The sequence below is a fragment of the Ranitomeya imitator genome, chromosome 1 (genome assembly GCF_032444005.1).
Source record: "Ranitomeya imitator isolate aRanImi1 chromosome 1, aRanImi1.pri, whole genome shotgun sequence".
Classification (NCBI taxonomy): domain Eukaryota; kingdom Metazoa; phylum Chordata; class Amphibia; order Anura; family Dendrobatidae; genus Ranitomeya; species Ranitomeya imitator.
In genome coordinates, this window is record NC_091282.1 from 338,296,780 (window position 1) to 338,309,708 (window position 12,929).

Consider the following 12,929-nt stretch of genomic DNA (forward strand, 5'->3'; position numbering starts at 1 on the left):
AACCTTTTTTGTTAAAATAAAGAGAATAACCACTTAAAATTATTAGGTTCCCTTTAGACTGCCGTAACAAAGGTGTTTTGTTTTCACAAACACAATACCCAGATCTTATGCAATGACGTTATATGCAGTAATTATGCACCGTCTTTACTCATAATCTCAGTAATTTTCACAACTTTGTGCACTGGAATCGTAAGTTACTCCCCCTTTCATCAGACTCAATTTTAGGACATGGTTTGCCCACCATCTCATTTAATTGTCCACAGTGCGTACTTCAGTACAATACAAGCTATCAGACTCTCGTACATGGGGCAGGGTCTGATGGTGTAGGCTGAGATTTTTCCACAGACATAAAGTTAGTGCGAAAGATCCTTTATGCCATCATTGACTACTGTTGGTCTGTGAGCCATCAACCAAAACTGTGGTCGTCTGATAATGCAGTATGTTATTGTATTTTATGCTACCGTGTATGATTGAACTTCCAGTTAACCCCAGTCAAGAAAACTTTGGACAAAAACAGATTTTATTTGAAAAATGAAACCTCTTTGAAAGAACTCCTGCATTAATTAGGGATGGCAACCATTTATAAATGTATGGACAGTCCACAAAAGCTGTTTTTTTTTTTTTTTCCCCTGTGGAATGCAAAAACCTCTGTCCTTTGGGACATATACAGTATGTTGAAAAATTATTCTAAAGGCCATGGACATCTTTTACATGAATTTGTTTTTTTGTTGTTTTTTTTTACATATGCTACTGGTTACCCCTCTTCATCTCATAGATCAGCAAAACTTTTACCCTGCACTTATTTCCTTCTTTTTTTTTTTTCATGCATTCCTGCTTTTCAATAGTCTTCTTTACCTGTCATTAACTGGGACTGTTTTTACTTTAGATACTTTCTGCCCTGCCGACATTGTAGAGGTGTGTATGCAACCCTCTCCACTGCTATCTTAACTCATTAATTCCCAGAAGTATTTTTTTGTTTTTTGCTCCCTTTCTTCCCAGAGCCATAACTTTTTATTTTTTTTATTCTTCCTCAATATGGCCATGTGAGGACTTGTTTTCTGCTGGACGAGTTGTGCTTTTAAACACCATTGGTTTTAACATATAGTGTACTGGAAAAAGGGAAACAATTGTGCCATTTTCCGATACCCATAGTTTCCATTTTTGATGATCTTGGGTTGGGTGAGGGCTTATTTTTTCTGTGCCGAGCTGATGTTTTTCATGATACCATTTTGGTGCACATTTGCAGCATTTTAATGCAATATTGCAGCGACCAAAAAACATAATTCTGGCGTTTTTTTTTTTCCTCAGTACGCCATTTAGCGATCGGGTTAATTCTTTTTTTTTTTTTTAAATATATTGATTGGGCGATTCTGAACGTGGCAATACCAAATATGTGTATGTTTGATTTTTTTTTATTGCTTATTTTGAATGGGGCAAAAGGGGGGTGATTTGATCTTTAATATTTTTTAAATATTTTTAAAAACCTTCTTTTTTTTTTTTTTCATGGGAGACTAGAAGCTGCTATAAACCGATCGGTTCTGTTACATACAGGCAATGATCAGATCGCCTGTATCTAGCAGAATTGCTCACTTGCTATTAGTGCCGACCACCGGGTAGCGCTCATAGCAATCCGGCAGTGACAACCAGAGACCTCTGGTTGTCATGCCAACCCATCAGCAACCCGCGGTCATGTGACACGTGCACCGATGGTTGGGATTTCTGGCGTGCTTGCTGGAAGCATGTGTTAAATGCCGCTAAGGGCAGTCTCACACGTCCAGATAATTCCGGTACCGGAAAAATCGGTACCGGAATTATCTGTGTCCGTGTGCCGGAGCGTTTCTGTGGCACATCAGTGTGGCACACGTGTGCCGCCCGTGTGCCCACTGGGTACCACACGCACCGTGCCGGAGACAGCGCTAAAGTTTAGCGCTGTCCCCTGCATCGTGCTGAAGCCCCATTCATATCTTCCCTGCAGCAGCGTTTGCTGTAGAGAAGATATGAATAATAGTGTGTAAAATCCAGATCCAGGTCCCCAAAACCCCCCCAACCCCTTGTGCGCCACCCCACCGATTAAAATACTAACCAAGCTCCCGGCACCCTCGCTGCTTCCTGTCCTGGCCGCACCTTGTACTGTATGAGCGGTCACGTGGGGGAATATGCGGCTCCACCCCTATGGGAGCGAGGGAGCCGGGAGCTGGGTGAGTATTTTAATCACAGCGGGGCGGGGGGGGGACCTGGATCTGGATTTTACACACTATTATTCATATCTTCTCTACAGCAAACGCTGCTGCAGGGAAGATATGAATGGCGGCTTCAGCACCAGTGGGGGGGGCAGCGCTTACATAGCGTTGTCTCCTGCACATCACACGGACTGCACACGGACAACGTCCGTGTGCAGTACGTGTTTTACACAGACCCATTGACTTTAATGGGTCCGTGTGCTCCCACGAACACTGACATGTCTCCGTGTTTGGCACACAGAGACACGGTCTGCAAAAAAATCAATGACATCTGCACAGATGCATTGATTTTAATGTGTCTACGTGTGTCAGTGGCTCCGGTACGTGAGGAAACTGTCACCTCACGTACCGGAGCCACTGACGTGTGAAACCGGCCTAACAGAGTTTGACAGCGGCATTTAACTAGTTAACATCCAAGGGTGGATCGCGATTCCAACTGCGGCTGTTAGAGGCACATGTCAGCTGTTCAAAACGGCTGACATGTGCTGGAAGAGATGTGGGCTCAGTGCCGGAGCTGACATCAAAGGGAGGGAGACCCACATCGGCGTACTATTAGGCCCGATGTCGGAAAGGGGTTAAAGTGCTCATTCAGACATAAGTGGAAAAAATTGCCAATTTTCATTAGTGATTGGTCAATGCTTCAGTTTTTCCAATAAGGGTATGTTTCCATGGTCAGTAAACGATGCGAATTGGGAGCTGTGTACAGCCGCAGCGTCCAGATGCTACAGCATAGTGGATGGGAGTTTATGAAATCCCATCTCCACTATACATGCATCGGCACCCGCCCTGTGTATATGCACATGCGGCGCGTCTTTCTAGACCGCAGCATGTCAATTTATCTTGTGGAGATGCTTAGTCTCCGCAAGATACATATCACAGTCCAATGTACAGGATGCGGTGATTCCACATGGTTCAATCAACACATGCGGAATCACCATGCGTACAAAAGCCGTCAGCGGACATGTGTTGCATCCAAAGCGCTGCCAATACTGATCGAGGGCAGGTACCCTAAGGCTGCTTTCACACTAGCAGTATTTGGTCAGTATTTTACATCAGTATTTGTAAGCCAAAACCAGGAGTGGAACAATTAGAGGAAAATAATAATAATAGAAACATATGCACCACTTCTGCATTTATTACCCACTCCTGGTTTTGGCTTACAAATACTGATGTAAAATACTGACCAAAGACTGCTAGTGTGACGGCAGCCTTAGGGTATGTTTCCATGTTCAGGCACACGGACTGCACACGGACAACGTCCGTGTGCGGTATGTGTTTTACATGGACCTATTGACTTTAATGGGTCCGTGTAATCCGTGCGCTCCCACGAACACTGACATGTCTCCGTGTTTGGCACACGGAGACACGGTCCGAAAAAAATTGATGACATCTGCACAGATGCATTGATTTTAATGTGTCTACGTGTGTCAGTGGCTCCGGTACGTGAGGAAACTGTCACCTCACGTACCGGAGCCACTGACGTGTGAAACCGGCCTCAATGCCAATGAGGAAATGAAAGGTGCTGCACAACTTTTTTAAGCATGGCACAAGTTGGCAGCATTAACTGTAGTGAGCATTCTGCAAGGATGGACATACTACCAAAATTACTGATTTTGTTCAATACAGTGAACTGGAGTGCAAAAGGATCAGGTTTCAGGGTTGCTCCACACAAAGTACCATGTTTTGGGAGCATACTGGATTTGAACGTATGACCAACAAAAACGTTTTTGAAATGAATAAGAAGATTCTTTAGGCTATGTGCACACGTTGCGGATTTGGCTGCGGATTCACAGCTGTTTTCCATGAGTTTACAGTACCATGTAAACCTATGGAAAACAAATTCTGCACTGCACATGCTGCGGAAAAAAACGTGCGGAAACGTAGTGTTCTGAAAATACTCACCCGGGTCCCTCGTTGGCTGTCACTGCTTCCTGTTCTGGCCGCATCTTCTCCTGTATGCGGTCACGTGGGGCCGCTCATTTACAGTAATGAATATGCGGCTCTACCTCCCAAAAGGGGTGGAGCCACATATTCATTACTGTAATCGGCGGCCCCACGTGACCGCATACAGGAGAAGATGCGGCCAGAACAGGAAGCAGCAACAGCCAACGAGGGAGCTTGGTGAGTATTTTCAGAACAGCAGGGGGGGGCGCACAGGGGGTGGGAGGGCAGGGGGCACATGGATCTTTATTTTAAGCACTATTATTCATATCTTCTCTGCAGCAAACGCTGCTGCAGGGAAGATATGAATCGCGGCTTCAGCACCAGATGCTGGTACGTGTGGTACCCAGCACGGTGCGTAGAGTGGTTTCTGAGTGCTTTTTCAGGTGTTCCTCAAAGAAAATCTGCTAAAAAAAAAAACCTGGTGAAAAAACAGATTACATGTCATAAACTGCTGTGGTAAAATGAAAGCTGTGCTATGATTGGTTGCTATGGGTAACAAAGCCAGTTTTCTAGACGCTTTTGATAAATCTACCTCATAGTTATTTTGAAGCCTTTTTGGAGTGGTTCCTCTTCACAAAAATGTTTGAAAGACCTTTTCTATTTATTTCTATTGTAAAACCACATTGCTGGTCAGTGGTCACATGTTCGGACTTCTGAGCGTTTTTTTTTCTGCTTCACGTTTTGAAAACTTGTTAATAGTATCAGTGTTTTTTTTTATGCCACAAATATTATTCCAGTCATTGACTGGAGTTGCATTTCTGCCAAGACACCTCTTACCTGTCACCCCAAAATTGAGGGTGAGCTAAGCCCACCGGCATCAGGGGCTTATCTACAGCATTCTGGAATTACAGAATGCTGTAGATAAGCCCCTGATCCCGGTGTGCTTAGCTCACCCTCGATTTTGGGGGTGACAGGTTCCCTTTAAGGTCATGTACACACATCCAATATTTGGTCAGTATTTTACATCAGCATTTCTGAGCAAAAACCAGGATGGGAACAATCAGAGGAAAAGTATACGGCTATGTTCACTAGTTGCGTTTTTACTGCAAGCAAAACCTGCTTTCTTGCAGAAAAGAAGCTGTGTTTTTATCAGATACATTTGTCTCTTGTGCCTGCTGATAAAGTTTGGTGCCCCCCAAAAAACCCATAATGGTATGTGCCTATGATCAGGAATTGATGCGGGTTTGGCGCTGTGTATTTATGCAGAATCAAACCTGCAGCGGCCAGATGTTACAGCATAATGGATGGGATTTCTAGAAATACCATGTCCACTAGTGTGTGTGTGTATGCACCTGCGGATCATCCGCGGAGACTGACATGTGGCGCGTCTTTCAGGACTGCTGCATGTGAACTTCTCTTGCAGAAACCCTAGTCTCCGCAACAGAAATGTAAACAATAGAATTGTACTGAATGCGATAAATCTGCATGGTTCAGTAAACACACCTGCGTTCAATAGATGGCAGCTCTTTGGGCACAGCAAACACACTGTCCAAAGCGCTGCTACTTCCAGATCGAGGGCACATAGCCTGATGGATCTTCCTGAGTTCTCTCCACCAAAAATGTAGCCAAGCCTGACACCTGCGTTTTTGGCTGCGTTTTTGAACTTACTCGCTGCTTTCTATGGGTTCACACTGCAAAAACGCTGAAGTGACATGCTGCAGTTTTCAAAAAATGCACCAGTTTTGCAATTGTCAGGAAAAAAACAGTGTGTGTACATGCAAAAACTCAATGTGTGAACGTAGCCTGATAGGAACACATCACTTCTGCATTTTTCATCCTCTCCTGGTTTTGGCTTACAAATACTGAACGTGTGAAGGTGGCCTAAGGCTGGGTGTACGTCAGTCTCCATAAGGCCACGTTCACGCGAGTATTTGGTGAGTTTTTCACCTCAGTGCTTGTACCGCTCCTGATATTGGCTTACAATCAAAGGAAAAGTATAAGGACGGGATCACACATGCGAGAAACACGTCCGTGTCTCGCATGTGAAATCCAAGCTCTGGCGCCGGTACTCCAGAGCGGAGCGTGTGGCTCCATGTGTTGCTATGCGGCCGCACGCTCCGCTCCGAAGTGCCGGCACGAGACACGGACATGTTTCTCGCATGTGTGATCCCGGCCTAATAGAAACACGTCACCACTTCTGTATTTATCACCCTCTCCTGGTTTTGGTTCACAAATACTGAATGTTTGAACGTGGCCTAATTTGGGGCCAATTAGTTTTACCAGTACAATAAAAGGCTCCAATTTGGAAGATTTTGGAGGTTTTTCTTTTCCTGAAGTGCTTTTTTTGCAATCTTTGTATCTTCTGAAGCATTTTTTTTGTACACTTTTTTTATTTTTATGAACAGCGAAAGTGGATTTAACATTGAAATGAATAGGAACAGTGTTTGAGGTGAATCCACTCCAATGATTCTAGAAGACCCTGTGAAGCCAGCCTTTTGAGGGCACCATGGCTGGCACTGTTTTGGCGCATTTTGGTGTAGATATGACACAAGGTCTTTAGTGGCAGGGGCCAAGTATTTATATCGTTTACATTTGCAGTCTTCTTTCAAAGTCTTGAGCCAATGAAACCATTTGCTTTACATTTAGAAGAGGCAGTTGTATAGGACCCTTGTTAGATGTTCCGGTGCCAATTGCAGACATCGGCTCAACCAGATATATAGTCATTGCTTAGCTGTGATATAACGTAAATTCGCCACCAGTAACCGCACCGGCATACCAACTGGGGACTATATTGCGTTACCTCCCCAAAGGGCGGCTCACCGCGCGGAGGATAACTGCAATGTAGTGCCGGCTATGGTAGCGCCCGTCCGTGTGTTCCAGGCTTGTGATTGGCTGGTCGCACTGCCTGTTTGAAGCGGCGGGAGGGGGAGTTGTGCGAGCTGCGTTTCCGGCTACGGGGAGCACTCGGTGCGATAGAGAGGGAGGAGGAAGAATACGGGGAGAGTCGAGCCTGAGCCCTGAAGCCCCGCATCCACAGGCCGCCACCTTCCCGTAGTAGAGCACCGGAGTGCAGGCGGCGCCTCACCGGAGTGCTCCTAGGACGTCAGACCGCTAGGTGAGGCGCAGGGATGCTGCATGTGCGCGGCTGCAGCGCTGTGTGCGGATCAATCAGTGGTAACGACTTGTCCAATGATTGGAGTAATGACGCGGCGCGGTGCGTGCAGTGTGCACAGGGCGGAACATGCAGCAATGCGGGAGCCCATAGATCACAATGGGCGATCAGGATCAGCCCCTCATTGTCAGCAGTGTATATGGCTGTGCTCGCTACTGGCATCCTAATGAATGAGGGGCTCTGACGTGTGAATGTTATGATGGGGCACTAGCTGCAGGGCATCTGGGCATCGCCATCCCTGAGACTACCCATACAATGGTCTGTATGATGAGGATTGTCCATGTGTTCCAGCACGTACGTAGTGACTCCACACCGCTGCTGTTCTTGCTTCTGTGGGACTTTGATCCAGGTTGGCCAGTAATGGGTGTAGTCTTGGATGGGGCCAATATCTCCTCAGGATGGAGGTGTAGATGTACTGGGTGTGTTATATGGATCAGTGGTTAACCCTATTGCAGATTACTAATTGTTCAGAGGGTGTGGGTGACATTGCCTGTAGCCCATGGGTTTATAAGGGAGGATAGCAGGCATGGAGGCTAGGGGGTGTCAGATACCGCCCACCCAAAAGATGAGCCTGTGCTTGTACCGTATAACGCTGCAGTGACTGTGCCCATATCCGTGCCACTCGTGATCGTGGCCTTTGAGCTGTTCTGTATTATTGCATATTATTCTGTTGTCTAGGCATACATTCTTTGCTTCTTCTTGGTTCAAGACGTGGCCATATATAGCCATACACATTGGATAAATGTGGCCAAAAAGCCCCACTTTTCATTGTGCATGTCTCCCTACTCTTTCCCAGCACAAGATATTGTGGGGTAAAGGCGGTTTGGGCATGCTGAATTTCAATATGCCCATCCGTTTTGTTCTAAGGGGAGATCAGCGCCACCAGAGGTGTCCGGCAGTGGTCTATTCCCTGCTGAGAACACATGCATGCTCAACTGTCTGTGTTGTGCGGCCACATTAAAGGGACTCTGTCACCTGAATTTGGAGGGAACTATCTTCAGCCATTGGGGCGGGGTTTTCGGGTGTTTGATTCACCCTTTCCTTACCCGCTGGCTGCAATATTGGATTGAAGTTCACTCTCTGTCCTCTGTAGTACATGCCTGCACAAGGCAATCTTGCCTTGTGCAGGCGTGTACTATGGAGGACAGAGAGTGAACTTCAATCCAATATTGCAGCCAGCGGGTAAGGAAAGGGTGAATCAAACACCCGAAAACCCCGCCCCAATGGCTGAAGATAGTTCCCTCCAAATTCAGGTGACAGTCCCTTTAACCCCTTCATGACAACCCTTTTTCACTAGAAGCTGGCACAACTCGATCGGCTCTGCTACATAGAGGAGATGCTCAGATCTCTGCTATGTAGCTGAATTCCTGCAATGTTATGAACGCCGACCACAGGATGGCGCTCACAGCAATCCGGCATCGACAACCATAGAGGTCTCAAGGAGACCTCTAGTTGTTATGCTAACATATCGCTGACCCCCGATCACGTGACGGGGGTCAGCTATGCGCGCATTTCCTGCCCGATGGCCGGAAGCGCTAGTTAAATGCCACTGTCAGCGTTTGGCAGTGACATTTAACTAGTTAATAGCAGCGGGTGGATCGCGACTCCACTCGTCGCTTTTGCACGCACATGTCAGCTGTACAAAACAGCTGACATGTCGTGGCTTTGATGTGGACTCAGCGCAGGAGCCCACATCAAAGGGGAGACGTGACATGCGCAGTACTAGTACGGCGCATGTCGTGAAGTGGTTAAGATATACTTGTGCCCATATGGGCAAGACTGCTGTGTCGGATATTTCTCCAAATGGCATGCAAGTTTTGAATGGTTGTCGGCACCCTTCCCCCACATACAGCTCTGACTGACAACAGAGATCCTGTGCTTGACAGAAGACTTCCTCAGCTCTAGGTGGTTATTTAGCGGAGTGAACGAAGCCCACCTATAAAGGCTTTCCCATTCAGAATGTGGCAATGCTTTTTCACGTCTAGTGAATTCCGTTTTTTACTTCTGTGCATGCTCTTCTTTCCTGCTTCCTCTCTGAGGAATGTGTTTTCCTGAGATCTGTTAGAATATGCAGAGAATCCCTAAAATCGTTCCTCACCATTGGAGATAGCCACACGAGCTGCTAAAATCCTCAATAGACTGGTACTAAACATACTCTAGAAAGAACATATTTCTTCCAATTTTACAAGGAAGTTCTGATTTCTGTACAGAAAATTCTATGTTGATTTGACATGACCCAGATAATGTAATTTCCAAAGCGATCTGTAGATGCTACTGATCTCTCAATTGATCCTTCCAGTAATGCAATGTCTATGGGGAAACATGGGTGAAACTTGCCAGAGCCTATTGTTTTCCATGGTATCTGGCATCCATTCCTTCCAGCTGCTCTTAGGGGAGTGTGACCTGATATGTCCGACCATTGGGCAGTGTGCGCACTAAGCGGACCAGAGATAGCACCCAGAAATGATGCACAGGAAAGCAGACTGCATACACGTATTCACTGAGCCGAAATGTGTGCAGGGCGTTTGTTACCCTGAGCCACTGCATCTGCTCACTTTATAAATCTGTATAAAGGCTTATGCTTCGTAACGCATTGGTTTTATCTCCAGTGTTGGTTTTTCTCCCTTTTTTCACAGTAAGACTATGTGCACACGTTCAGGATTTCTCGCAGAAAAACCTGAAATTTTCTGCAAGAAATCTGCATGCGTTTTTGATGCGTTTTTGTCCGGACATTTCCCAATGCATTTTGTAGTGGGAAATCCGCAAAAAACGCAGAAAAAATGCATCATGTGCACAAAACATGCGGAATTCATTCTAAATGATGAGATGCTTATTGTATGCTGTTTTTTTTTGTGTGGTTTTATAGCGTTTTTATCGGGGGAAAAACTAGAAAAAACAGCAACGTGTGCACACAGCCTAAGGGTATGTGCTCACGATGCAGTTTTAGTGCAGAATTAGTGCAGTTCTGCAGCAGAAACACTGCAGCATTTGCACTGTGATTTACAGTATTGTAAATCAATGTGAAAAAAAAAAGCTGTGCAGATAAATCTGCGCAGAAACGCTGCAGATCTCCAAGAAGTGCATGTCACTTCTTTTGTGCGTTTCTGCACCCCTCCATTAATAGAAATCTGCAGTGGTAAAAACTGCACAAAAAACGCATAAAAAAAACGCACCTGCGGATTCTGCCAGGAGATGCAGATTTAGTGCAGAAAATTCTGCACCACATTTCTTACGTGTGCACATAGCCTTAGGATGACTACATGTACTTAATGACCATAACATTTCTGAGGTCTCATTTAGACAATTAAAATGTAGATTTATTTTAGCATCTTTATTATGGCTGCAAGTCTTCCAACCTGAAGAAACAGGGTTACGGATCCATGTGATGCTGTTAGTTGGGGCAATCAAAACGCAATCCACACCACTTGTTCCTGTAGCAGTTGCTAAATTGTAGAGCTTGTCCGATAGTAAGGGATTTGGTTTGGAAAAACTCACTGATCTTGAAAATGGGGATGATGTGTCCTCTCTATTGGTAAAAGTAAACCACTTTTGCATAGTCACTCCATTGAAGGCCTTATCCTCAATCTTCCCATGTCTGTTTCATCCGCACACATAACGACCTCGAGCCAACTATACACATGAGCTGGGTATAGCGCACATGTTCATTTGGCAGTGATCACTGCTGACTTCTCCATAAATGTGAGCACACCGAGAGGAGAAAGCTGCTGCCATACAAGCCATATTTCATGGTCCATCTATGGATGGCAATGCCCAGACTGGCCAAAGGTATCCTGGCCGCAACCTACAGCAAGTCAGTCCAGTTATTGCAGTCAGTTATAGTCTGTGAAATGTCGCCTGCTATATTCACACTTGTTGGGTTATTGTGAAAACAGTGATTTCACAGATTGCCTGGGGATCCCCTGATGTATGCATATGAGGCTGTCATGGTCAGGAGACTTGCGGCCAGTCTGTGAATCGTGGTTTGAGCTTGGAGCATGACGCATGGATGTGTGAATACTGATTTAGTGTGAGATAATACTGTATGTTCTTGAGATTCGAGGAAGTTGTTGTTGTCAGGCCTTCACAGATCAGTGCTATAACTAAAGTTCCCCACACAAAAGACAAAGGGTATGTGTGCACGTTGTGGATTTGACGCTGCAGATTTGCAGCAGTTTTCCATGCGTTGTACAGTACCATGTAAACCTATGGAAAATCAAATCTGCAGTGCACATGCTGCGGAAAATACTGAGCTGAAACGCTGCGGTTTATTTTCCGCAGCATGTCAAAATTTTTTGTGCGGATTCCGCAGTGTTTTACACCTGCTCCATAATTGGAATCCGCAGGTGTAAAAACGCATGTGAAAACCGCTGTAAATCCGCAGGTAAAACAGGGCGTTTTACCTGCGGTTTTTTCAGAATCTGGGCAGAAAAATCTGCACACGAATCCGCAACACCCTGCAGGACTAATGCCAGCTGAACCCACTGTTATTGATGTGTCCGGCTGAAGGTTGGATGAGGGATGTCATTAGTGAATGTCTGACATTGTACTGTCAACCAGAGATGAGCTGCTGGCTGATCTCGGCTTTACCTTTCTCATAAAGCAGACAGGAGTGTTGCTGATTGAGTGCTACTGTGTATGGGGCCATCGGCTGAGTTGGCTGTTGGCTGAATGGGGCTCAAAGGGACCGGGACTCTGTCGGCATCGAATGACTGTTCAAACCAAGTACAGGTGTTTGGCTCCGCTGTGCATCACCAATAATTTACAATACATTTTCTCACCTACTTGGTTACCCTTTCTTTCCACACTCCCTCTTTGATAGCTCTGTCTTCATAGAGGCAGAGATAGAAGTAAACCAAGGATGTGGGAAGGTGTATTTAAATGATTGGCCCCACTGTGAAGAACAGAGTGCTTGATTTGAACAGTCATTCTGTGCTGACAGACCCATTAATATAAGCAGGTGGGCTAGTAATGTATTCCTTTTATGGCTTATTTTTCAGGATCAGATGTGACCATTCAAGTCTGAGTTAGAAAAAAAATCAACTTATGGAAGCCACCCAATTGCTGTCTGCTTTTCAGATCTATCTATCTATCTATCTATCTATCTATCTATCTATCTATCTATCTATCTATCTATCTATCTATCTATCTATCTATCTATCTATCTATCTATCTATCTATCTATCCTTTTTTTTTGTAATAGAGACTTGTAAAGGGGGCTTAAAACTGTTGGATAATTCGGGTATGCTCCTATGTCATGTTTTCAGAACTTTCTACGACAGAAAATACATGTGAACATGGCTTTATTTTGCATGTTTAAGGCCATGTTCACACGATCCTTTTTTCATGCGGAATTGCCGCGATTTTCCCGCTGCGGGTCCGCAGCTGTTTTCCATGCAGGGTACATTACATTGTACCCTATGGAAAACAGGAACTGCTGTGCCCACAATGCGGGAAAAAAAAAAAAAAAAAAACGCGCTGAATAGCTGCGGGAAAAAAGAAGTACCATGTCACTTCTTTTTTCGGAGCCGCAGCGGTTCTGCACCCATTGACCTCCATTGTGAGGTCAAACCCGCAGTAAAACCCGCAGATGAAAAAAATATCTGCGGGTTTTACTGCGGTTTGTGGTGCCGAAC

At 45.4% G+C, this 12,929-nt stretch overlaps 1 protein-coding gene across 3 annotated transcripts in view; it reads left to right on the forward strand.

Annotated features, from left to right (window-relative positions):
- CORO1C (coronin 1C) overlaps positions 1-12,929 on the forward strand; it is a 143,560-nt gene that overhangs the window by 25,237 nt on the left and 105,394 nt on the right. The window contains exon 1 of one of the 3 annotated variants that reach the window (XM_069759648.1): positions 7,036-7,239. The exons of the other annotated variants lie outside the window; for them this stretch is intronic. The gene's annotated coding sequence lies outside the window, so the exon portion shown is untranslated. Of the gene's footprint in view, positions 1-7,035; positions 7,240-12,929 lie in introns of those variants that run through there. 3 annotated transcript variants of the gene reach the window in all.